This window comes from Dendropsophus ebraccatus, unplaced genomic scaffold (assembly GCF_027789765.1).
Source record: "Dendropsophus ebraccatus isolate aDenEbr1 unplaced genomic scaffold, aDenEbr1.pat pat_scaffold_1902_ctg1, whole genome shotgun sequence".
In the NCBI taxonomy this organism is placed as follows: domain Eukaryota; kingdom Metazoa; phylum Chordata; class Amphibia; order Anura; family Hylidae; genus Dendropsophus; species Dendropsophus ebraccatus.
In genome coordinates, this window is record NW_027209337.1 from 671 (window position 1) to 26,988 (window position 26,318).

At 52.2% G+C, this 26,318-nt stretch overlaps 1 long non-coding RNA gene and 1 pseudogene across 1 annotated transcript; one reads left to right on the forward strand and one right to left on the reverse strand.

Moving 5' to 3' along the window:
* Positions 1 to 13,211: 13,211 nt before the first annotated feature.
* Positions 13,212 to 14,679, reverse strand: LOC138775691 (uncharacterized). Its single transcript, XR_011360611.1, has 3 exons — positions 14,593 to 14,679; positions 14,348 to 14,387; positions 13,212 to 13,398 (listed from the first exon to the last, which is right to left on the reverse strand). It is a non-coding gene; the product is annotated as an uncharacterized lncRNA (long non-coding RNA).
* A 149-nt stretch (positions 14,680 to 14,828) lies between these two features.
* LOC138775690 (vesicle transport protein GOT1B-like) lies at positions 14,829 to 21,983 on the forward strand (annotated as a pseudogene).
* The last annotated feature ends 4,335 nt before the right edge of the window (positions 21,984 to 26,318 follow it).

Here is a 26,318-nt window from a genome sequence, read left to right on the forward strand (position 1 = left end):
CAACTTTGGTCTAAAAAAAAGGAAATTATTCTGAAATAGTTTTTAGTAAAGAGGAAAGAGACCCTGTAGTTACCCTGTAGTACCCTGTTAGTAACCTATAGTACCCTGCAGGAACCTATAGTACCCTGCAGTAAACCTATAGTACCTGCAGTAATCCTATAGCGACCATGCAGTACCTATATACCCTGCCGTACCCTATAGTACCTGCAGTAACCGATAGTACCCTGCAGTAACCTATAGTACCCTGCAGTACCCTATAGTACCATATAGTACCCTGCAGTAACTATAGTACCCTGCAGCACCCTCTAGTACCCTGCAGAAACCTATAGTACCCTGTAGTACCCTGTAGGTAACTATAGTACCTGCAGTAACCATAGTACCCTGCAGTACCTATATACCCTGCAGTACCTATAGTACCCTATAGTACCTGCAGTAACCTATAGTACCCTGCAGCACCTATAGTACCTGCAGTACCCTATAGTACCTGTAGTACCTATAGTACCCTGCAGTAAACCTATTATAGACCTGTAGTAACCTATAGTACCCGCAGTACCCTATAGTACCCTGCAGTAACCTAAAGTACCCCGTAGTACCCTATAGTACCCTGCAGTAACCTATAGTACCCTGTAGTAACCTGTAGTACCCTATAGTACCCTGCAGTAACCTATAGTACCCTGTAGTACCCTGCAGTACCCTATAGTACCCTGTAGTACCCTGCAGTACCCTGTAGTATCCTGCAGTACTCTATAGTACCCTGTAGTACCCTGCAGTACCCTATAGTACCCTGTAGTACCCTGTTGTACCCTGTTGTACCTGTGTACGCTATAGTACCCCGCAGTACCCTGTAGTCCCGTTTTCCTAGTACCCTGTTGTACCCTGTTGTACCCTGTTGTACCCTATAGTACCCTGCAGTACCCCGTAGTACCCTGCAGTACTCTATAGTACACTGTAGTACCCTGCAGTACCCTGTAGTACCCTGTAGTACCCTGCAGTAACCTGTAGTACCCTATAGTACCCTGCAGTACCCTATAGTACCCTGCAGTAACCTGTAGTACCCTGCAGTAACCTGTAGTACCCTGCAGTAACCTATAGTACCCTGTAGTACCCTGTAGTATCTTGCAGTACCCGTATTAACCTCCAGTACCCGTATTACCCTGCAGTACCCATAGTACCTGTAGTACCCTGTAGTATCTGCAGTACCCTGTAGTACCCCTGCAGTTACCCCTGTAGTACCCTATAGTACCCTATAGTACCCTGCAGTACCCTATAGTACCCTGCAGTACCCTATATTACCCTGTAGTATCTTGCAGTACCCCGTAGTACCCTGCAGTACCCTGTAGTATCCTGCAGTACTCTATAGTACCCTGTAGTACCCTGCAGTACCCTATAGTACCCTGTAGTATCTTGCAGTACCCCGTAGTACCCTGCAGTACCCTGTAGTACCCTGTAGTATCCTGCAGTACTCTATAGTACCCTGTAGTACCCTGCAGTACTCTATAGTACCCAGTAGTAACCTATAGTACCCTATAGTACCCTGCAGTACCCTATAGTACCCTGCAGTACCCTATAGTACCCTGTAGTACCCTGTAGTATCTTGCAGTACCCCGTAGTACCCTGTAGTACCCTGTAGTATCCTGCAGACTACCCGTATAGTACACTGTATATGCAGACTCTATAGTACCCTGTAGTACCTGCAGTACCCTATAGTACCCTGTAGTACCCTGTAGTATCTTGCAGTACCCCGTAGTACCCTGCCGTACCTGTAGTACCTGCAGTACCCGTAGTAACCTGCAGTACACGCAGTACCCTGCAGTAACCCGTAGTACCCTGTAGTATCATGCAGTACTCTATAGTACCTGTGTATACCTGCAGTACTCTATAGTACCCTGTAGTACCCGCATACCTCCCTGCAGTACCCAGTAGTAACCTATAGTACCCTATAGTATCCGCAGTACCGAAGTACCCTATAGTACCCTGCAGTACCTATAGTACCTGAAGTATCCCGTAGTACCTGTAGTACCTGTAGTACCTGTAGTACCCTATAGTAGCCTTTCCCAACCGGGGTGCCGCGGCACACTGGTGTGCCGTGCAACCCGCCAGGGGTGCCGCGGATCCCGGTGGGAAATGCGACACTGTCCCTTTAAATATCCCTAGAAGCTGCGGCGCGCGCAGCTTCTAGGGATATACCGATCGGTGTGAGTAGTCAGCGTCCTGCTCTGAAACATCACTCACATAGGCCGCAGCATTCATGCCAGCAGCCTATGGGACGCCGGGACGTGACCTCTCCGGCAGGTGTGATCATGTGACGTCAACACGTCTGCCGGAGGTTCAGTCCACGCGGTCACAGGATGGAGCCTGAAGAGGAGGGAGAGCTGCTGCCTGCAGCCCACACAGCGCCGATTAGGTGAGTATGATGCTTTTTGTTTTTTTAAAAAACTATGGTGCATATTGGTAACTGCAGGGGGCATGTAATTATATGGGCATACTGCAGGGGGCATTATTATTATATGGGCATACTGCAGGGGGCATATTATATCTGGGGGCCTACTGCAGGGGGCATTATATTATATGGGGGCATACTGCAGGGGGCATTATTATTATATGGGGGCATACTGCAGGGGGCATTATTACTATATGGGGACATACTGCAGGGGGCATTATTATATATGGGGGCATACTGCAGGGGGCATTATTATTATATGGGGGCATACTGCAGGGGCATTATTATTATTGGGGGCATATTCCCCCCAGGGGGCATTATTATATTGGGGGCATACTGCAGGGGGCATTATTATTATAATATGGGGGCATACTGCAGGGGGCATTATTATTATATGGGTGTACTGCAGGGGGCATTATTATTATTATATGGGGGCATACTGCAGGGGGCATTATTATTATATGGGGGCATAATCCAGGGGGCATGATTATTATATGGGGCAACTGCAGGGGGCATTATTATTATATAGTGGGGCATACTGCAGGGGGCATTAGTATTATTATATGGGGGCATACTGCAGGGGGCATATTATTATATATGGGGGGCATACTGCAGGGGGCATTATTATATGGGGCATACTGCAGGGCATTATTTATATGGGGGCATACTGCAGGGGGCCTATTATTATATGGGGGCATACTGCAGGGGGCATTATTATATTATATGGGGGCATACTGCAGGGGGCATTATTATTATATGGGGCATACTGCAGGGGCATTATTATATTATTATAGGGGCATACTGCAAGGGGCATTATCATTATATGGGGGCATACTGCAGGGGGCATTATTATTATATGGGGGCATACTGCAGGGGGCATTATTATTATTATTAGGGGACTACTGCAGGGGGCATATTATTATTATATGGGGGCATACTGCAGGGGGCATTATTCTTATTATGGGGGCATAATGCAGGGGGCATTATTATTATTATATGGGGGCATACTGCAGGGGCATTATTATTATATGGGGGCATACTGCAGGGGGCATATTATTATATGGGGGCATACTGCAGGGGCATTATTATTATATGGGGCATTCTGCAGGGGGCATTAATTATTTATGGGGCATACTGCAGGGGGGCCATTATATTATTATATGGGGCATTACTGCAGGGGCATTATTCTATATGGGGCATACTGCAGGGGGCATGATTATATTATGGGGGCATACTGCAGGGGGCATTATTATTATAGGGGCATACTGCAGGGGGCATTATTATTATATGGGGGCATACTGCAGGGGGCATTATTATTATAGGGGCATACTGCAGGGGGCATTATATTATATGGGGCATACTGCAGGGGGGCATTATATATATGGGGGCATACTGCAGGGGGCATTCTTATTATATGGGGGCATACTGCAGGGGCATTATTATTATTTAATGGGGGCACTACTGGCAGGGGGCATTATTACTATATATGGGGCATACTGCAGGGGGCATTATTATTATATTTGGGGCATACTGCAGGGGGCATTATTATATATGGGGGCATACTGCAGGGGGCATTTTATTATATGGGTGGCATACTGCAGGGGGCATTATTAGTATATGGGGGCATACTGCAGGGGGGCATTATATTATTATATGGGGGCATACTGCAGGGGGCTATTATTATTATAATGGGGCATACTGCAGGGGGCATCTATTATATGGGGGAATACTGCATGGGGCATTATATTATATGGGGCATACTGCAGGGGGCATTATTATTATATGGGGGCATACTGCAGGGGCATTATTAGTATATGGGGGCATACTGCAGGGGGGCATTATTATTATATAGGGGCATACTGCAGGGGGCATTATTATATATGGGGGCATACTGCAGGGGCATTATTATTATATGGGGGCATACTGCAGGGCGGCATTATTAGTATATGGGGGCATACTGCAGGGGGCATTATTAGTATATGGGGGCATACTGCAGGGGGGCATTATTATTATTATATGGGGGCATACTGCAGGGGGCATTATTATTATATGGGGGCATACTGCAGGGGGCATTATTATTATATGGGGCATACTGCAGGGGGCATTATTATTATATGGGGGCATACTGCAGGGGGCATTATTATTATATGGGGGCATACTGCAGGGGGCATTATTAGTATATGGGGGCATACTGCAGGGGGCATTATTATTATATCGGGGCATACTGCAGGGGGCATTATTATTATATGGGGGCATACTGCAGGGGGCATTATTACTGTAGGAGGGCAAAGCAGGGGGCACTTGTACTCTGGCCTCATGGCCATAGTACTTCTCATTGTACCCCTTTATATTGCAGTATATGAGCCACATAATATCAGCACCATATACTGTGGCGCTATACACTGCACATCACCACAGTATATAGTGCTGATAATTTAAAAGCTCATATACGTGGGACTGTATGTATGAGTTTACATGGGATGTATGTATATTATATATATATCATAAAAATCAAAGTCTGTCTGTCTGTCCTTCTGTCTGTCTGTCTGTCTGTCTGTCTGTCCTTCTGTCTGTCTGTCCGTCCGTCCTCTATAGACTTCCAAACACCTGAACTGTTTGACCCCAGATTTGGCCCACAGATACATTGGGTGCCCGGGAAGGTTATAGCGAAGGTCCCGTCCCCGCCAGATGTACAGGAGGGGAGGGGGAGGGGAAAGAGAGGCGCCCCATAGAGATGAATGGGAAAATCTCCTCACTGCACACACAGGTGACATAATTAGCTGCAGCAGACACGGCAGTTGGAGCCTTAGCAACCAATAGGATTACTGCTTTCATTTTCACAGGGAGCAATGGTTGCTAGGGAAGCTGCCTCACAACATCCACAGTAATAACTGGTAGACCCCCTACTCCATCTATACAGTACATGTATATACAGCACCCCCTACTCCATCTATACAGTACATGTATACAGGACCCCCTACTCCATCTATACAGTACATGTATATACAGGACCCACTACTCCATCTATACAGTACATGTATATACAGGGCCCCCTACTCCATCTATACAGTACATGTATATACAGGACCCCCTACTCCATCTATACAGGACATGTATATACAGGACCCCCTACTCCATCTATACAGGACATGTATATACAGGACCCCCTACTCCATCTATACAGTACATGTATACAGGACCCCCAACTCCATCTATACAGTACATGTATATACAGGACCCCCTACTCCATCTATACAGTACATGTATACAGGGCCCCCTACACCATCTATACAGTACATGTATACAGGACCCCCTACTCCATCTATACAGTACATGTATACAGGACCCCCTACTCCATCTATACATACATGTATACAGGACCCCCCTACTCCATCTATACACTACATGTATACAGGACCCCCTACTCCATCTATACAGTACCTGTATACAGGACCCCCTACTCCATCTATACAGTACAGGTATACAGGACCCCCTACTCCATCTATACAGTACATGTATATACAGGACCCCCCTACTCCATCTATACAGTACATGTTATACAGGACCCCCTACTCCATCTATACATTCATGTATATACAGGACCCCCTACTCCATCTATACAGTACAGGTATACAGGACCACCCTACTCCATCTATACAGTACATGTATATTACAGGACCCCCTACTCCATCTATACAGTACATGTATATACAGGACCCCCTACTCCATCTATACAGTACATGTATACAGGACCCCCTACTCCAGCTATACAGTACAGGTATATACAGGGCCCCCTACTCCATCTATACAGTACAGGTATATACAGGACCCCCTACTCCATCTATACAGTACAGGTATATACAGGACCCCCTACTCCATCTATACAGTACAGGTATATACAGGACCCCCTACTCCATCTATACAGTACATGTATATACAGGGCCCCCTACTCCATCTATACAGTACATGTATATACAGGACCCCCTACTCCACCTATACAGTACATGTATATACAGGGCCCCCCTACTCCATCTATTACAGTACATGTATACAGGACCCCTACTCCATCTATACAGTACATGTATATACAGGACCCCCTACTCCATCTATACAGTACATGTATATCAGGGCCCCCCTACTCCATCTATACAGTACATGTATATACAGGACCCCCCTACTCCATCTATACAGTACATGTATATACAGGACCCCCTACTCCATCTATACAGTACATGTATATACAGGGCCCCCCTACTCCATCTATACAGTACATGTATATACAGGACCCCCTACTCCATCTATACAGTACATGTATATACAGGACCCCCTACTCCATCTATACAGTACATGTATACAGGGCCCCCTACTCCATCTATACAGTACATGTATACAGGGCCCCCTACTCCATCTATACAGTACATGTATACAGGGCCCCCCTATCCAATCTATACAGTACATGTATACAGGACCCCTACTCCATCTATACAGTACATGTATATACAGGGACCCCCTACTCCATCTATACAGTACATGTATACAGGACCCCTACTCCATCTATACAGTACATGTATATACAGGGCCCCCTACTCCATCTATACAGTACATGTATATACAGGACCCCCTACTCAATCTATACAGTACATGTATATACAGGACCCCCTACTCCATCCATACAGTACATGTATATGCAGGGCACAACAGATATACCAAACTGTGACTGGGTAACACTGCTACACCAGACCTGACCAATACCGCCATACTGTGCTGGATAACACTGCCAGACCTGACCAATACCGCCATACTGTGACTGGATAACACTGTCATACCAGACCTGACCAATACCGCATACTGTGACTGGATAACACTGCCACACAGACCTGACCAATACCGCCATACTGTGACTGGATAACACTGCCACACCAGACCTGACCAATACCGCCATACTGTGACTGGATAACACTGCCACACCAGACCTGACCAATACCGCCATACTGTGACTGGATAACACTGCCACACCAGACCTGACCAATACCGCCATACTGTGACTGGATAACACTGTCATACAGACCTGACCAATACCGCCATACTGTGACTGGATAACACTGCCACACCAGACCTGACCAATACCGCCATACTGTGACTGGATAACACTGTCATATAAGACCTGACCAATACCGCCATACTGTGACTGGATAACACTGTCATACCAGACCTGACCAATACCGCCATACTGTGCTGGATAACACTGCCATACCAGACCTGACAATACCGGCAAACTGTGACTGGGTAACACCGCCACACCAGTCCTGACCAATACCACCATACTGTGACTGGATAACACCATCATATCAGACCTGACCGATACTTGCCATACTGTGACTGGATAACACTGCTATACCAGACCTGACCAATACCACCATACCGTGACTGGATAACACCGCCACACCAGACCTGACCAATACCCGCCATACTGCGACTGGATAACACCCCCATACCAGACATGACCAATACCGACACTCTGTGACTGAATACACTGCCATACAGGTAAATACAACCCTGCAGGGTATACAGGACACTACAGGTATACAGGACTCCACCAACTCTATACTATAGTTATACAGGACCCTCAAACTATTTACTACAGGTATACAGGTTCCCCCGAACTATATACTACAGGTATACAAGACCTCCACCAATTATACACTACAGGTATCCAGGACCCTCAAACTATAAACTACAGGTATACAAGACCTCCACCAACTATACATTACAGGTATACAGCACCAACTATATACTAACAGGTATACAGGACCCCCGAACTATACAGTATAGGTATACAGGACCTTCACCAACTGTACACTGCAGATATACAGGACCTCCCTCAACTATACACTATAGGTATACAGCCCCCCCAACTATGCACTACAGATATGCGAGACCCCTAAAAAACTATACATTGTGGGTATACAGAACCCCTCCAACTATGCACTACAGGTATACACTAATTCCACTGATTAACTCAGATGAAACAATACCTTTAGCTTGGCCTCCTGGGCACCTTAGAACAAATCTAATTAACACACTGACACTTTATACCCGGGCAGCGTCGGGTACATTTTCTAGTATATATATATATATATATACACTAGAAAATGTACCCGGCGCTGCCCGGGTATAAAGTGTCAGTGTGTTAATTAGATTTGTTCTAAGGTGCCCAGGAGGCCAAGCTAAAGGTATTGTTTCATCTGAGTTAATCAGTGGAATTAGTGTATACCTGTAGTGCATAGTTGGAGGGGTTCTGTATACCCACAATGTATAGTTTTTAGGGGTCTCGCATATCTGTAGTGCATAGTTGGGGGGGGCTGTATACCTATAGTGTATAGTTGAGGGAGGTCCTGTATACCTGTAGTATATAGTTGGTGGAGGTCCTGTATACCTGAAGTATATAGTTGGTGGAGGTCCTGTATACCTGTAGTATATAGTTTTGGGGTCCTGTATACCTGTAGTGTAAAGTTTGGGGTCCTGTATACCTGTAGTATATAGTTTTGTGGAGGTCCCGTGCACTTGTAGTGTATAGTTTTGGGTCCTGTATACCTGTAGTGTCCTGTATACCTGCAGGGTTTGTATTTACCCGTATGGCAGTGTTATTCAGTCACAGAGGTGTCGGTATTGGTCATGTCTGGTATGGGGGTGTTATCCAGTCACAGTATGGCGGGTATTGGTCAGGTCTGGTGTGGCGGTGTTATCCAGTCACGGTATGTGGTATTGGTCAGGTCTGGTATAGCAGTGTTATCCAGTCACAGTATGGCAGTATCAGTCAGGTCTGATATGATGGTGTTATCCAGTCACAGTATGGTGGTATTGGTCAGGACTGGTGTGGCGGTGTTACCCAGTCACAGTTTGCCGGTATTGGTCAGGTCTGGTATGGCAGTGTTATCCAGCACAGTATGGCGGTATTGGTCAGGTCTGGTATGACAGTGTTATCCAGCACAGTATGGCGGTATTGGTCAGGTCTGGTATGGCAGTGTTATCCAGTCACAGTATGGCGGTATTGGTCAGGTCTTATATGACAGTGTTATCCAGTCACAGTATGGCGGTATTGGTCAGGTCTGGTATGACAGTGTTATCCAGTCACAGTATGGCGGTATTGGTCAGGTCTGGCGTGGCAGTGTTATCCAGTCACAGTATGGCGGTATTGGTCAGGTCTGGTATGACAGTGTTATCCAGTCACAGTATGGCGGTATTGGTCAGGTCTGGTATGGCAGTGTTATCCAGTCACAGTATGGCGGTATTGGTCAGGTCTGGTGTGGCAGTGTTATCCAGTCACAGTATGGCGGTATTGGTCAGGTCTGGTGTGGCAGTGTTATCCAGTCACAGTATGGCGGTATTGGTCAGGTCTGGTATGGCAGTATTGGTTAGGTCTGGTATGGTGGTGTTATCCAGTCACAGTGTGGCGGTATTTGTCAGGTCTGGTATGGTGGTGTTATCCAGTCACAGTATGGTGGTATTGGTCAGGTCTGGTGTGGCAGTGTTATCCAGTCACAGTATGGCGGTATTGGTCAGGTCTGGTGTGGCGGTGTTATCCAGTCACAGTATGGCGGTATTGGTCAGGTCTGGCAGTGTTATCCAGTCACAGTATGGCGGTACTGGTCAGGTCTGGTATGACAGTGTTATCCAGCACAGTATGGCGGTATTGGTCAGGTCTGGTATGGCAGTGTTATCCAGTCACAGTATGGCGGTATTGGTCAGGTCTTATATGACAGTGTTATCCAGTCACAGTATGGCGGTATTGGTCAGGTCTGGTATGACAGTGTTATCCAGTCACAGTATGGCGGTATTGGTCAGGTCTGGCAGTGTTATCCAGTCACAGTATGGCGGTACTGGTCAGGTCTGGTATGACAGTGTTATCCAGCACAGTATGGCGGTATTGGTCAGGTCTGGTGTAGCAGTGTTACCCAGTCACAGGTTGGTATATCTGTTGTGCCCTGTATATACATGTACTGTATAGATGGAGTAGGGGGTCCTGTATATACATATACTGTATAGATGGAGTAGGGGGTCCTGTATATACATATACTGTATAGATGGAGTAGGGGGTCCTGTTTATACATGTACTGTATAGATGGAGTAGGGGGTCCTGTATATACATGTACTGTATAGATGGAGTAGGGGGCCATGTATACATGTACTGTATAGGTGGAGTAGGGGGCCCTGTATATACATGTACTGTATAGGTGGAGTAGGGGGCCCTGTATATACATGTACTGTATAGATGGAGTAGGGGGGCATGTATACATGTACTGTATAGATGGAGCAGGGGGTCCTGTATACCTGTACTTTATAGACGGAGTAGGTGGTCCTGTATATACATGTACTGTATAGATGGAGTAGGGGGTCCTGTATATACATGTTACTGTATAGATGGAGTAGGGGGTCCTGTATATACATGTACTGTATAAATGGAGTAGGGGGCCCTGTATACCTGTACTGTATAGATGGAGTAGGGGGTCCTGTATACATGTACTGTATAGATGGAGTAGGGGGGTCCTGTATACATGTACTGTATAGATGGAGTAGGGGGCCCTGTATATACATGTAGTGTATAGATGGAGTAGGGGGTCCTGTATATACATGTACTGTATAGATGGAGTAGGGGGCCATGTATACATGTACTGTATAGATGGAGTAGGGGGTCCTGTATATACATGTACTGTATAGATGGAGTAGGGGGCCATGTATACATGTACTGTATAGATGGAGTAGGGGGTCCTGTATATACATGTACTGTATAGATGGAGTAGGGGGTCCTGTATACCTGTACTGTATAGATGGAGTAGGGGGTCCTGTATATACATGTACTGTATAGATGGAGTAGAGGGTCCTGTATATACATATACTGTATAGATGGAGTAGGGGGCCCTGTATATACATATACTGTATAGATGGAGTAGGGGGCCCTGTATATACATATACTGTATAGATGGAGTAGGGGGTCCTGTATACATGTACTGTATAGATGGAGTAGGGGTCCTGTATACATGTACTGTATAGATGGAGTAGGGGGTCCTGTATATACATGTACTGTATAGATGGAGTAGGGGGTCCTGTATACCTGTACTGTATAGATGGAGTAGGGGTCCTGTATATACATGTACTGTATAGATGGAGTAGAGGGTCCTGTATATACATATACTGTATAGATGGAGTAGTGGGTCCTGTATACCTGTACTGTATAGTTGGAGTAGGGGGTCTACCAGTTATTACTGTGGATGTTGTGAGGCAGCTTCCCTAGCAACCATTGCTCCCTGTGAAAATGAAAGCAGTAATCCTATTGGTTGCTAAGGCTCCAACTGCCGTGTCTGCTGCAGCTAATTATATCACCTGTGTGTGCAGTGAGGAGATTTTCCCATTCATCTCTATGAGGCGCATCTCTTTCCCCTCCCCCTCCCCTCCTGTACATCTGGCGGGGACGGGACCTCCGCAATAACCTTCCCGGGCACCCAATGTATCTGTGGGCCAAATTTGGGGTCAAACGGTTCAGGCGTTTGGAAGTCTATAGAGGACAGACAGACAGACAGAAGGACAGAAGGACAGACTTTGATTTTTATGATATAGATATAGATAGATAGATATATATATGGGAATACATGGGACTGTGTGTGTATATTATATATATAGATAGATAGATAGATAGATAGATATATGGGAATACATGGGACTGTATATATGAGGGGGTTATCCTTTTCTATAATAAATAATTTATTGAAAGGACGTCTGCCAGGCAGATTTCACTTGAGGTTTTAAAAAGCAGCTCTTGTGGTGATAAGAAGCTGATTAAAAACCCACAAGAGTGAACTATATATATAATATGTCCTGTTTTAGTGCCATTTTGGTTGGTGGTGTGCCCCGGGATTTTTTAAGTATAAAAGTGGTGCCGCGGCTCAAAAAAGGTTGAAAATCACTGCCCTATAGTACCCCGGCAGTACCCTATAGTACCCCCCTGCGGTGTGGAGGAGGAGGAGACGTCGCCCCCTGCGGTGTGGAAGGAGGAGGAGACGTCGCCCCCTGCGGTGTGGAGGAGGAGGAGACGTCGCCCCCTGCGGTGTGGAGGAGGAGGAGACGTCGCCCCCTGCGGTGTGGAGGAGGAGGAGACGTCGCCCCCTGCGGTGTGGAGGAGGAGGAGACGTCGCCCCCTGCGGTGTGGAGGAGGAGGAGACGTCGCCCCTGCGGTGTGGAGGAGGAGGAGACGTCGCCCCCTGCGGTGTGGAGGAGGAGAGACGTCGCCCCCTGCGGTGTGGAGGAGGAGGAGACGTCGCCCACTGCGGTGTGGGGGAGGAGGAGGAGACGTCGCCCCCTGCGGTGTGGAGGAGGAGGAGACGTCGCCCCCTGCGGTGTGGAGGAGGAGGAGACGTCGCCCCTGCGGTGTGGAGGAGGATGAGACGTCGCCCCCTGCGGTGTGGAGGAGGAGGAGACGTCGCCCCCTGCGGTGTGGAGGAGGAGGGAGACGTCGCCCCCTGCGGTGTGGAGGAGGAGGAGACGTCCGCCCCCTGCGGTGTGGAGGAGGAGGAGACGTCGCCCCCTGCGGTGTGGAGGAGGAGAAGACGTCGCCCCCTGCGGTGTGGAGGAGGAGACGTCGCCCCCTGCGGTGTGGAGGAGGAGGAGTCGCCGCCCCCTGTGGTGTGGAGGAGGAGGAGACGTCGCCCCCTGTGGTGTGGAGGAGGAGTCGCCGCCCCCTGTGGTGTGGAGGAGGAGGAGTATGAGGCACCTTGACGTTTCCAGTCCTCGGAGGAGGCCTCTGTGTCAGCACTGGTCCCGGCCCCCTCGGACAGCCTCTGGATCTTGGTCTTCAGCGCTCCGCTTGCTCTGGATCAGCTCCTGTTGTCTCTCCAGCAGCTCCTGGATCTGGACCTCTATGGCCTGCAGCTCGGTGGTCACATGTTCCAGCTCGTCCACCAGGGCTGTGGGCGGGAACAAGCAGAGACAACAAGAGTGACCACTCCCTCTCAGTCATTGTGACACCCCCCTGTCCCCCTCTCTGTCATGTGACATCCCCCCTGTCCTCCCTCTCAGTCATGTGACACCCCCCTGTCCCCCTCTCTGTCATGTGACACCCCCCTGTCCCCTCTCCTCCGTCATGTGACATCCCCCTGTCCTCCCTCTCTGTCATGTGACACCCCCCTGTCCTCCCTCTCCGTCATGTGACACCCCCCTGTCCTCCCTCTCCAACATATGACACCCCCCTGTCCCCCCTCTCTGTCACGTGACATCCCCCCTGTCCCCACTCAATCACGTGACATCCCCCCGTCCCCCTCTCTGTCATGTGACATCCCCCCTGTCCTCCCTCTCCGTCATGTGACATCCCCCCTCTCCGTCATGTGACATCCCCCTGTCCCCCTCTCCGTCATGTGACATCCCCCCTCTCCGTCATGTGACATCCCCCTGTCCCCCTCTCTGTCATGTGACATCCCCCCTGTCCCCCTCTCTGTCATGTGACAACCCCCCTGTCCCCCTCTCTGTCATGTGACATCCCCCCCTGTCCCCCTCTCTGTCATGTGACATCCCCCCTGTCCCCCTCTCTGTCATGTGACATCCCCCCTGTCCCCCTCTCAGTCATGTGACAACCCCCCTGTCCCCCTCTCAGTCATGTGACAACCCCCCCTGTCCCCTCTCTGTCATGTGACATCCCCCCTCTCCGTCATGTGACATCCCCCTGTCCTCCCTCTCTGTCATGTGACATCCCCCCTGTCCCCCTCTCTGTCATGTGACATCCCCCCTGTCCCCCTCTCTGTCATGTGACATCCCCCCTGTCCTCCCTCTCTGTCATGTGACATCCCCCCTGTCCCCACTCTCAGTCACGTGACCGCCGCCTGCTCTCCCACCATAGATAACTCCGCACTCCGCACATACCTGGGAGGTCGCCGTCCGCCATGTTCAGCTATATCAGTCACTGAAAAGAAAGCAGAGGAGAGGTCAGCGGGGTGATCATCCCCTTTTATTAGAACACGGCAGGGGTCACACTGGGGTCACCCCACTTTCCTATACCCAGAGAGATCATCCAATGGGAGACGCCCCCTGCTGGTTACATCACGTGCACACTATAATAAACCACTTAAAGGGGAACTCCATATGATATAAAGGATGGAGTCAGTCACCCCGTATAGTGTCCTCAGCAGGCGGGCGGGATAACGGGATCACTCTCAGCCCCTCCCGCTCTGTACCGGGATCCCCGGAGCCCGCTCCTCACATACAGCCGGCATCTCACCCCGCACTGGCCAATCACAGAGCGCGCCTAGATTACGCGTCACCACAACCGCGGCTCCTGATTGGTCAGCCTGACAGCGCTAATTGGTCCTGTGACAGCACCTCTCCTCCCTCCGGTAGGCGGGGCGTGTGATGAGGCGCGGTGATTGGCTGCTGGTGCGGCGCTTGGGCTGCGTGTTTCCGGAAGACGTGGCCGTTGTCCGCCGGTTGTGCCGGAGCCGCAGATCGTCAGTGACCGCCCGGAGCCGCCGCCGCCATCATGATCTCCCTCACCGACACCCAGAGTAAGAGCCCAGGGCATGCTGGGAGGTGTAGTGCTACAGGCTACGCTCCTCCCTGCTGCTCCACGGCGCCCAGCACGCCTCACTGCATCATGGGAGCTGTAGTCCTACCACAGGTGGGGCGGTCACTGCCGTAAAGTGACACCTAATGCTGCCAAAAGCGGGGGCTCTTCAGAGGGGGATACAGGGGAACATAGAGGGGGATACAGGGGGACACGGAGGGGGATACAGGGAACACGGAGGGGATACAGGAGGACATGGAGGGGGATACAGGAGGACATGGAGGGGGATACAGGAGGACAGGGAGGGGGATACAGTGAGGACAGGGAGGGGGATACAGTGAGGACAGGGAGGGGGATACAGGGGGACACGGAGGGGGACACAGGGGGACACGGAGGGGGATACAGGGGGACACGGAGGGGGATGCAGGGGAACACGGAGGGGGATACAGGAGGACACGGAGGGGGATACAGGAGGACACGGAGGGGGATACAGGAGGACAGGGAGGGGATACAGGGGGACAGGGAGGGGGATACAGGAGGACACGGAGGGGGATACAGGGGAACACGGAGGGGGATACAGGAGGACACGGAGGGGGATACAGGAGGACACGGAGGGGGATACAGGAGGACAGGGAGGGGGATACAGGAGGACAGGGAGGGGGATACAGGGGGACACGGAGGGGGATACAGGAGAACAGGGAGGGGGATACAGGGGGACACGGAGGGGGATACAGGAGGGAGGACATGGAGGGGGATACAGGGGAACATAGAGGGGGATACAGGGGGACATGGAGGGGGATACAGGGGAACATAGAGGGGGATACAGGGGGACATAGAGGGGGACATGGAGGGGGATACAGGGGAACATAGAGGGGGATACAGGGGGACATAGAGGGGGACATGGAGGGGGATACAGGGGGACATGGAGGGGGATACAGGAGGACAGGGAGGGGGATACAGGAGGACAGGGAGGGGGATACAGGGGGGACACGGAGGGGGATACAGTGGGGACACGGAGGGGGATACAGGGGGACACGGAGGGGGATACAGGAGGACAGGGAGGGGGATACAGGAGGACACGGAGGGGGATACAGGGGGACAGGGAGGGGGATACAGGAGGACACGGAGGGGGATACAGGGGGACAGGGAGGGGGATACAGGAGGACACGGAGGGGGATACAGGGGGATACAGGAGGACACGGAGGAGGATACAGGAGGACACGGAGGGGGATACAGGGGACAGGGAGGGGTGATACAGGAGGACACGGAGGGGGATACAGGGGGATACAGGAGGACACGGAGGGGGATACAGGGGAACACGGAGGGGATACAGGGGGATACAGGAGGACACGGAGGGGGATACAGGAGGACACGGAGGGGGATACAGGAGGACACGGAGGGGGATACAGGGGGATACAGGAGGACACGGAGGGGGATACAGGGGGACACGGAGGGGGATACAGGAGGACACGGAGGGGGATACAGGGGGACACGGAGGGGATACAGGAGGACACGGAGGGGGATACAGGGGGGACACGGAGGGGGATACAGGAGGACATCGGAGGGGGATACAGGAGGACACGGAGGGGGAACAGGGGGACAGGGAGGGGTATACAGGAGGACAGGGAGGGGGTACAGGGGAACACGGAGGGGGATACAGGAGGACACGGAGGGGGATACAGGAGGACACGGAGGGGGATACAGGGGACACGGAGGGGGATACAGGGGACAGGGAGGGGGATACAGGAGGACAGGGAGGGATACAGGAGGACAGGGAGGGGATACAGGAGGACAGGGAGGGGGATACAGGAGGACACGGAGGGGGATACAGGAGGACACGGAGGGGGATACAGGAGGACACGGAGGGGGATACAGGGGGACAGGGAGGGGATACAGGAGGACACGGAGGGGATACAGGAGGACACGGAGGGGATACAGGGGGACAGGGAGGGGGATACAGGAGGACATGGAGGGGATAACAGGAGGACAGGGAGGGGATACAGGAGGACAGGGAGGGGGATACAGGAGGACAGGGAGGGGGATACAGGAGGACACGGAGGGGGATACAGGAGGACACGGAGGGGGATACAGGAGGACAGGGAGGGGGATACAGGAGGACAGGGAGGGGGATACAGGAGGACACGGAGGGGGATACAGGAGGACACGGAGGGGATACAGGGGAACATAGAGGGGGACATGGAGGGGGATACAGGAGGACATGGAGGGGGATACAGGGGGACAGGGAGGGGGATACAGGAGGACACGGAGGGGGATACAGGAGGACACGGAGGGGGATACAGGAGGACACGGAGGGGATACAGGGGGACACGGAGGGGATACAGGAGGACACGGAGGGGGATACATGGGGGACAGGGAGGGGGATACAGGGGGGACAGGGAGGGGGATACAGGGGGGACAGGGAGGGGGATACAGGGGGACACGGAGGGGGATACAGGGGAACACGGAGGGGGATACAGGGGAACACGGAGGGGGATACAGGGGGACACGGAGGGGGATACAGGGGAACACGGAGGGGGATACAGGGGGACACGGAAGGGGGATACAGGGGGACACGGAGGGGGATACAGGGGGACACGGAGGGGGATACAGGGGGACAGGGAGGGGGATAACAGGGGGACAGGGAGGGGGATACAGGGGGACAGGGAGGGGGATACAGGGGGACAGGGAGGGGGATACAGGGGGACAGGGAGGGGGATACAGGGGGACACGGAGGGTGATACAGGGGGACACGGAGGGGGATACAGGGGGACAGGGGAGGGGGATACAGGGGACAGGGAGGGGGATTACAGGAGGACACGGAGGGGGATACAGGGGAACACGGAGGGGATACAGGAGGACACGGAGGGGGATACAGGGGGACACGGAGGTGGTATACAGGGGGACATAGAAGGGGGATTACAGGGGGACACGGAGGGGGATACAGGGGGACCGGAGGGGGATACAGGGGGACAGGGAGGGGGATACAGGAGGACATGGAGGGGGATTACAGGAGGACATGGAGGGGGATACAGGGGGACAGGGAGGGGGATACAGGGGGACAGGGAGGGGGATACAGGAGGACACGGAGGGGGATACAGGAGGACACGGAGGGGGATACAGGGGAACACGGAGGGGGATACAGGGGGACACGGAGGGGGATACAGGGGGACACGGATACAGGAGGACACGGAGGGGGATACAGGAGGACACGGAGGGGGATACAGGGGGACACGGAGGGGGATACAGGGGGACACGGAGGGGGATACAGGATGACATAGAGGGATATACAGTGGCCCCACAGAGGGGGATACAGGAGGACATAGAGGTGGATACAGGGGCCCCTCAGAGGGGGATACAGGAGGACATAAATGGGGATACAGGGGCCCCACAGAGGGGGATACAGGAGGACACGGAGGGGGATACAGGGGCCCCATAGAGGGGGATTCAGGGGCCCCACAGATTGGGGTACAGGAGGACATGGAGGGGGATACAGGGGCCCCACAGAGGGGGGTACAGGAGGACATGGAGGGGGGATACAGGAGGACATGGAGGGGGATACAGGGGCCCCACAGAGGGGGATACAGGAGGACAGGGAGGGGGATACAGGGGGACAGGGAGGGGGATACAGGGGGACAGGGAGGGGGATACAGGGGGGACACGGAGGGGGATACAGGGGACATGGAGGGGATACAGGGGGACAGGGAGGGGGATACAGGGGGACAGGGAGGGGGATACAGGGAGGGGGATACAGGGGGACAGGGAGGGGGATACAGGGGGACAGGGAGGGGGATACAGGGGGACACGGAGGGGGATACAGGGGGACAGGGAGGGGGATACAGGGGGACAGGGAGGGGGATACAGGGGGACACGGAGGGGGATACAGGGGGACACGGAGGGGGATACAGGGGCTCTTCAGAGAGGGATCCAGGAGGACATAGAGGGGGATACAGGAGGACAGGGAGGGGGATCCAGGTGCCCCACAGAGGGGGATACAGGTGCCCCACAGAGGGGGATACAGGTGCCCCACAGAGGGGGATACACTAGGACATAGAGGGGGATACAGGGCCCCACAGAGGGGGATACAGGAGGACATAGAGGGATATACAGTGGCCCCACAGAGGGGGATACAGGAGGACATAGAGGTGGATACAGGGGCCCCTCAGAGGGGGATACAGGAGGACATAGATGGGGATACAGGGGCCCCACAGAGGGGGATACAGGAGGACACGGAGGGGGATACAGGGGCCCCATAGAGGGGGATTCAGGGACCCCACAGATTGGGGTACAGGAGGACATGGAGGGGGATACAGGGGCCCCACAGAGGGGGGTACAGGAGGACATGGAGGGGGGATACTGGAGGACATGGAGGGGGATACAGGGGCCCCACAGAGGGGGATACAGGAGGACATGGAGGGGGATACAGGGGCCCCACAGAGGGGGATACAGGAGGACATGGAGGGGACATACAGGGGCCCCACAGAGGGGGGTACAGGAGGGCGAAGAGAGGGATATAGGGGCCCGTGTAGGGATGATTACAGGGGCCCGAGGGAGCATATAGGAGGACATAGAGGGGGATTACAGGGGTCCGCGGGGGGGTGTACAGGGGGGATACAGGGGCCCAAGGGAGGGGGGATACAGGAGGACATAGAGGAGGATACAGGGGGGGGTACAGGGGCTCTATAGAGGGGCCCCACAGGGGGGGGATACAGGAGGACATGGAAGGGGGATACAGGGTCCCACAAAGGTGGGGGGGGGATACAGGGAGATAGAGGTGCCCAAACAGGTGGTGTCAGAGGAGCCTCACTGGGGGAGCGTGAAAATCTGGTGCCTTTTGCGACAGGTCTGTGAGCGTCTCCTCCTCTCCCCACAGCAGCACAGAGGAGAGGAGCGCGGCCAGTACATATAGAGGCGACAGGTTGGAGCGTCTCCTCCTCCCACAGCAGCACAGAGGAGAGGAGCGCGGTCAGTACATATAGAGGCGACAGGTTGGAGCGTCTCCTCCTCCCACAGCAGCACAGCCCTAATCCGAGGCCCTTCAGACTGATTTTCATTGGTTTTCTCCAGGTCAAATGCCTGGACACTAGTGATCGCACTCCTGGCCCCCGCCTCTTAAAGGGTGACACCCAATCAGCTCGTCACTCGTCCTTGGCTCCACCTCTTACAATTTTTCTTCCTCCTCCTCGCAGAGATCGGGATGGGCCTGACTGGCTTTGGTGTCTTCTTCCTCTTCTTTGGGATGCTGCTGTCTTTCGACAAGGCTCTGCTCGCCATCGGGAACGTAAGAGTGGGACTGGTGGGGGGAGGGGGGCGGAAAATGTGGGGGGAGGGGTGCGGAAAATGTTGGGGGGAGGGGTGCGGAGACTGGTTGGGGGGAGGGGTGCGGAGATTGGTGAGGGGGGAGGGGTGCGGAGACTTGTGGGGGGAGGGGTGCGGAGACTGGTTGGGGGGAGGGGTGCGGAGACTGGTTGGGGGGAGGGGTGCGGAGACTGGTTGAGGGGGGGGAGGGGGCGGAGACTTGTTGGGGGGGGAGGGAAGGAGACTGGTAGAGGAAGAGTGGAGGGATGTGGACAGTGATGCGGTTGGTCTCGCCCCGGCAGGTCCTCTTCGTGGCCGGTTTGGCCTCGTCAGCGGGCTGGAGCGGACGTTCCGTTTCTTCTTCCAGAAACATAAGATGAAAGCACAGCGTTCTTCCTGGGAGGCGTCTTTGTGGTCCTGGTGGGCTGGCCCCTCATCGGGATGGTCCTGGAGATCTACGGCTTCTTCCTGCTTTTCAGGTGAGACTGGGGCCCCTGGGATGGGGGGATCGGGGAGTTCCCCTGGGATGGGGGGTTGGGGAGTTCCCCCGGGATGGGGGGTCGGGGAGTTCCCCCGGGATGGAGGGTCGGGGAGTTCCCCCGGGATGGGGGGTCGGGGATCTCCCCTGGGATGGGGGGGTCGGGGAGTTCCCCCAGGATGGCGGGGTCGGGGATCTCCCCCGGGATGGGAGGTCGGGGAGTTCCCCGGGATGGGGGGTCGGGGATCTCCCCCGGGATTGGGGGACGGGGAGTTCCCCGGGATGGGGGGTCGGGGATCTCCCCCGGGATTGGGGGACGGGCCCCAGAGTTCTGGTAACTGACTGCTCTTCTCTTCTCGTGCAGGGGCTTCTTCCCGGTGGTGATCGGCTTCATACGGAGAGTCCCCGTCCTGGGATCCATCCTGAATCTACCCGGGATCAGCTCGGTGAGATCCGCCAGATCCCTCCACCCTACAACGACTCGTATGATAGAGATCTGTAAATTATAGGGCAGGTGACCCCACAATCCAAGGCTTACAACAGTGCTGGAGTGTAATAACAGGAGCGGCTGATATCACTGCTGGAGTGTAATAACAGGAGCGGCTGATATCACTGCTGGAGTGTAATAACAGGAGCGGCTGATATCACTGCTGGAGTGTAATAACAGGAGCGGCTGATATCAGTGCTGGAGTGTAATAACAGGAGCGGCTGATATCACTGCTGGAGTGTAATAACAGAAGCGGCTGATATCACTGCTGGAGTGTAATAACAGGAGCGGCTGATATCACTTCTGGAGTGTAATAACAGGAGCGGCTGATATCACTGCTGGAGTGTAATAACAGGAGCGGCTGATATCACTTCTGGAGTGTAATAACAGGAGCGGCTGATATCAGTGCTGGAGTGTAATAACAGGAGCGGCTGATATCACTGCTGGAGTGTAATAACAGGAGCGGCTGATATCACTGCTGGAGTGTAATAACAGGAGCTGCTGATATCACTGCTGGAGTGTAATAAGAGGAGTGGATGATATTTGTGCTCCTCCCCTTTTGGTAGCAGTAGCTGTAGTCCTCTAGATAATCTCCTCCCCTTCTGGTAGCAGTAGCTGTAGTCCTGTAGATAAGCTCCTCCCCTTCTGGCAGCAATAGCTGTAGTCCTGTAGATAAGCTCCTCCCCTTGTGGCAGCAGTCAGGGAGTTGTGTAGTTGGGTTCCCTCCCCTCATGAGTGGTGGAGTTGTACTGTAGTCCTAGCAGCAACTGGTGGAGTGTTCTACTTTAAGGAGTTTTCCTTTCACATTTGGCCTTGATTGGGACTTTTCCTGAAGTTGGGCTCCGACCTCTCCTGAAAACAGTTGGAAGAGTGTCCTTTAGTTGCGCTCCTTCCTCTTCTGGCAGCGGTTGGGGGAGTAGGTTCTTGTCGTTTAGCTCCTCCCTCTCCTGGCAGCGGTTGGGGAGTGTCCTGTAGTTAAGCTCCTCCCTCTCCTGGCAGCGGTTGAGGAAGTGTCCTGTAGTCAAGCTCCTCCTTCTGACAGCGGTTGGGGGAGTGTTCTTGTAGTGTAGATCCTCCCTCTCCTGGCATCGGTTGGGGGAGGCATCCTGTAGTCAGGCTCCTCTCTCTCCTAGCAATAGTTGGGGGTGGTATCCTGTATTAGTGCTCCTGGCAGTGGTTGGGGGAGTGTCCTGAAGTTTACCTCCTTTCTCTTCTGGCAGATGTTGGGGTAGTTGTCCTGAAGTTGGGCTCCTCCCCCTCCTGGCAGTGGTTGGGGGTGGTGTCCTGTAGTAGAGCTCCTCCCCCTCCTGGCAGTGTTTGGGGGAGTGTCCTGTAGTAGAGCCCCTCCCCCTCCTGGCAGTGCTTGGGGTAGTGTCCTATAGTAGAGCTCCTCCCCCTCCTGGCAGTGCTTGGGGGTGGTGTCCTGTAGTAAAGCTCCTCCCTCTCCTGGCATTGGTTGGGGGAGTGTCCTGTAGTAGAGCTCCTCCCCCTCCTGGCAGTGCTTGAGGGTGGTGTCCTCTAGTAGAGCTCCTCCCCCTCCTGGCAGTGCTTGGGGGTGGTGTCCTGTAGTAGAGCTCCTCCCTCTCCTGGCAGCAGTTGGGGTTGGTGTCCTGTAGTAGAGCTCCTCCCCTTCCTGGCAGTGGTTGGGGTGGTGTCCTGTAGTAGAGCTCCTCCCCCTCCTGGCAGTGGTTGGGGGTGGTGTCCTGTAGTAGAGCTCCTCCCCCTCCTGGAAGTGCTTGGGGGTGGTGTCCTGTAGTAGAGCTCCTCCCCCTCCTGGCAGTGGTTGGGGGTGGTGTCCTGTAGTAAAGCTCCTCCCCCTCCTGGCAGTGGTTGGGGGTGGTGTCCTGTAGTAGAGCTCCTCCCCCTCCTGGCAGTGTTTGGGGGAGTGTCCTGTAGTAGAGCTCCTCCCCCTCCTGGCAGTGCTTGGAGGAGTGTCCTATAGTAGAGCTCCTCCCCCTCCTGGCAGTGCTTGGGGGTGGTGTCCTGTAGTAGAGCTCCTCCCCCTCCTGGCAGTGGTTGGGGGTGGTGTCCTGTAGTAGAGCTCCTCCCCTTCCTGGCAGTGGTTGGGGTGGTGTCCTGTAGTAGAGCTCCTCCCCTTCCTGGCAGTGGTTGGGGTGGTGTCCTGTAGTAGAGCTCCTCCCCCTCCTGGCAGTGCTTGGGGGTGGTGTCCTGTAGTAAAGCTCCTCCCTCTCCTGGCAGCGGTTGGGGGAGTGTCCTGTAGTAGAGCTCCTCCCCCTCCTGGCAGTGGTTGGGGGTGGTGTCCTGTAGTAGAGCTCCTCCCCTTCCTGGCAGTGGTTGGGGGTGGTGTCCTGTAGTAGAGCTCCTCCCCCTCCTGGCAGTGGTTGGGGGTGGTGTCCTGTAGTAGAGCTCCTCCCCCTCCTGGCAGTGGTTGGGGGTGGTGTCCTGTAGTAGAGCTCCTCCCCTTCCTGGCAGTGGTTGGGGTGGTGTCCTGTAGTAGAGCTCCTCCCCTTCCTGCAGTGGTTGGGGTGGTGTCCTGTAGTAGAGCTCCTCCCCCTCCTGGCAGTGGTTGGGGGTGGGTCTGTAGTAGAGCTCCTCCCCCTCCTGGCAGTGGTTGGGGGTGGTGTCCTGTAGTAAAGCTCCTCCCTCTCCCTGGCAGTGGTTGGGGGTGGTGTCCTGTAGTAGAGCTCCCTCCCCCTCCTGGCAGTTTTTTCAAGTCCTATGAGTGGGGGAGGGGACTGTGAGGGCGCCCTCAGTGGCTACACAAAGAATTACAAAGAAACTTTTTTTTTTTTTTCCTCCCCCATTTTAAAGCCGACATAGAGTGACCCGGAGCGCCCCCTGCTGGTCAGTAACGTCCTCTTCTCTATCATTGCTGCTGCATGGGGGCTGTGTAGTGTCATCCTGTAATGACCACGCTGTCACTGAGCAGCAGTAGGCGCTGGTGGCTGGAGCCTCAGTGATGGGCGGGATTAGATGGCAGATGGCGTTGATTGGCGGCTCGTGTCATGACCTTAATTCTTCTCTTTCAGTCGTAGATAAGGCCGGGAGAGTAAACAACATGGTGTAGGCGGAGCTGTCAGAGGCGGCGAGTCACCAGGACCTACACTGACAGCCGTTACGTTCGCTTGGAGACTTGAACTTTTATCGTTTACGTCCAGCACAGCGGAGCCTATCTCATCCGGGAAGCGTCATGGACTTTACTGATCGGACACAAGGGGGCGCTGTTATCTGTTTTATTATTTGTTTATGAATCTGTCCGAGGTCGCCGACCATGGCGACTGAGCCCGACAGGGAATAAGATGCAATTTATTTATAGAAGAGCGGAGAAAATCCACGGACACTCCTGTTACCTGCGAGAAGAGCGCCGCTCCGGGGGCGCCAAAGAGGAAAGGATTTATATAAGAAAATAATTCTGCAAACGCGATCAAAAGCGAAATAAAGCGGTTTTGTAAATAATAATCTGATCCAGATATGTGGCGGGCGGAGCCCTCACACTGTGGGAGGGGTTATAGGAATGGTCCACCTCCAGAGCTGCACTCCACTATATGGTTATATCATGTCTCATCATCCAGAGCTGCAACTCACTATTCTGTTTTATCATATTATAGGGGCAGTATTATAGTAGTATATTCCTGTATATAGGGAGCAGTATTATAGTAGTTATATTCCTGTATATAGGAGCAGTATTATAGTAGTATATTCCTGTATATAGGAGCAGTATTATAGTAGTATATCCCCGTATATAGGAGCAGTATTATAGTAGTTATATCCCTGTATATAGCAGTATTATAGTAGTTATATTTCTGTATATAGGAGCAGTATTATAGTAGTTATATTCCTGTATATAGGAGCAGTATTATAGTAGTTATATTCCTGTATATAGGGGGCGGTATTATAGTAGTATATTCCTGTATATAGGAGCAGTATATAGTAGTTATATTCCTGTATATAGGAGCAGTATTATAGTAGTTATATTCCTGTATATAGGGGGCGTTATTATAGTAGTATATTCCTGTATATAGGAGCAGTATTATAGTAGTTATATTCCTGTATATAGGAGCAGTATTATAGTAGTATATCCCTGTATATAGGGCGGGCGGTATATAGTAGTATATTCCTGTATATAGGAGCAGTATTATAGTAGTATATTCCTGTATATAGGAGCAGTATTATAGTAGTTATATCCCTGTATATAGGAGCAGTATTATAGTAGTTATATCCCTGTATATAGGAGCAGTATTATAGTAGTTATATCCCTGTATATAGGAGCAGTATTATAGTAGTTATATCCCTGTATATAGGAGCAGTATTATAGTAGTATATTCCTGTATATAGGGAGCAGTATTATAGTAGTATATTCCTGTATATAGGAGCAGTATTATAGTAGTTATATTCTGTATATAGGAGCAGTATTATAGTAGTTATATCCCAGTATATAGGAGCAGTATTATAGTAGTTATATTCCTGTATATAGGAGCAGTATTATAGTAGTATATTCCTGTATATAGGGAGCGGTATTATAGTAGTATATCCCTGTATATAGGAGCAGTATTATAGTAGTTATATTCCTGTATATAAGGGGCAGTATTATAGTAGTTATATTCCTGTATATAGGAGCAGTATTATAGTAGTTATATCCCTGTATATAGGAGCAGTATTATAGTAGTTATATTCCTGTATATAGGAGCAGTATTATAGTAGTTATATTCCTGTTTATAGGGAGCAGTATTATAGTAGTTATATCCCTGTATATAGGAGCAGTATTATAGTAGTATATTCCTGTATATAGGAGCAGTATTATAGTAGTATATCCCTGTATATAGGGACAGTATTATAGTAGTTATATCTCTGTATATAGGAGCAGTATTATAGTAGTATATTCCTGTATATAAGGGGCAGTATTATAGTAGTTATATCCCTGTATATAGGGAGCTGTATTATAGTAGTTATATTCCTGTATATAGGAGCAGTAATATAGTAGTTATATTCCTGTATATAGGGGGCAGTATTATAGTAGTATATTCCCTGTATATAGGAGCAGTATTATAGCAGTATATTCCTGTATATAGGGAGCAGTATTATAGTAGTATATTCCTGTATATAGGAGCAGTAT